Here is a 1,246-nt window from a genome sequence, read left to right as displayed (position 1 = left end):
ACAGACATCAGAGAAGACAGCTAAAAACAGGGACGTGAAAAAAGGGCTACATAAGACACCAGACAGAAACGGATGTTCAAAACTAAAATTTAATTGGTCTTCGCCATATTGCTTTGACGGATAAAAGTTAAAATGAGGTCGACAGCTCGCGCGTCATTTGCTAAAACGGCCAATAACTCAGGCGGCAAATCCAAGAGAGAACGTAAACGGTTAAAAAAAGTACTTTCGGTGAGGAAGTGTCTGGCAGTTGAAGCTTGGGCGCAACGTGTACAAAATGGTGGGGGAGCGCCACTCCTCAAATGTCAAATGACGATGACTAAAAAGGCAGTGCCCAATACGCAACTTGGATAAATGGCCTCCCCCCAACAGGAGGGCCGAGAGGATATCGTCAAATCCTCTGGGAGGGGCTTAATAATACGGGGTTTATTTTCTTGAAGGGAGAACCAATGACGTTGCCAAAAGGACACCACCTTCTGACAGACAGCAACACAGAGATCACTGAAGGGAACATAGGAACTAGTGGACTGAGGTACGAGGACTGCTGCCTCGGCGGCAGCGTCCGCAGCCTCGTTTCCTAGCAGACCGACATGACCAGGAACCCACATAAACAGCACAGGGGCTCCACCAAGAGTGTGCAAGTGACATTTTTCCAGGACCCGCTGCACCAAGGGATGGACGGTGTACAGCACACATAGGCATTGAAGGGCGCTGAGTGAGTCTCAACAGAGGACATAATTGGAAAGTCTGTGTCGCCGCATGTACTTCCTGGTCCGATACAGGGTGAAGAGCTCGGCTATAAATACCGAGCACTGCGCCAGAAGCCGATATCGAAAGACGTGGGCTTCAGTGACGAAGACACACCCGACACCACGGTCAGTCCGAGAGCAGCGTGTACAAAGGTACTATCACGATATTCCATGCGAAGTTCGAGAAATTGAAGGCGATAGATCGAAGCTAGAGTAGTGTCCTTAGGAAGCGTATGATCGCCAAGTTTAACACGGGCCGCTTCGTTAAGCCAAGGTGGTAAAGGGTTCACACCAACCTGGAAAGCTGGAGGTAGAATAAAGTTAAGCCGCCGAAGCAAGTGCCGAAAGCGGACTCCAGGAGGTAACGGAGAAGAGGAACGCGCCCTATACTGGCGACCAAAGGAATCATCGAAGAAGGAGGCATAGGATAGATGTCCACGAATGACAGACAAACGGCATAAATACCTACTGAGGAGAAAGTCACGGAGGTAGGACAGTGG

The sequence above is a fragment of the Schistocerca cancellata genome, chromosome 2, assembly GCF_023864275.1.
Source record: "Schistocerca cancellata isolate TAMUIC-IGC-003103 chromosome 2, iqSchCanc2.1, whole genome shotgun sequence".
In the NCBI taxonomy this organism is placed as follows: Eukaryota; Metazoa; Arthropoda; class Insecta; order Orthoptera; family Acrididae; genus Schistocerca; species Schistocerca cancellata.
The sequence above is the reverse complement of the archived record's forward strand: the minus strand, read 5'-3'. Positions refer to the sequence as shown.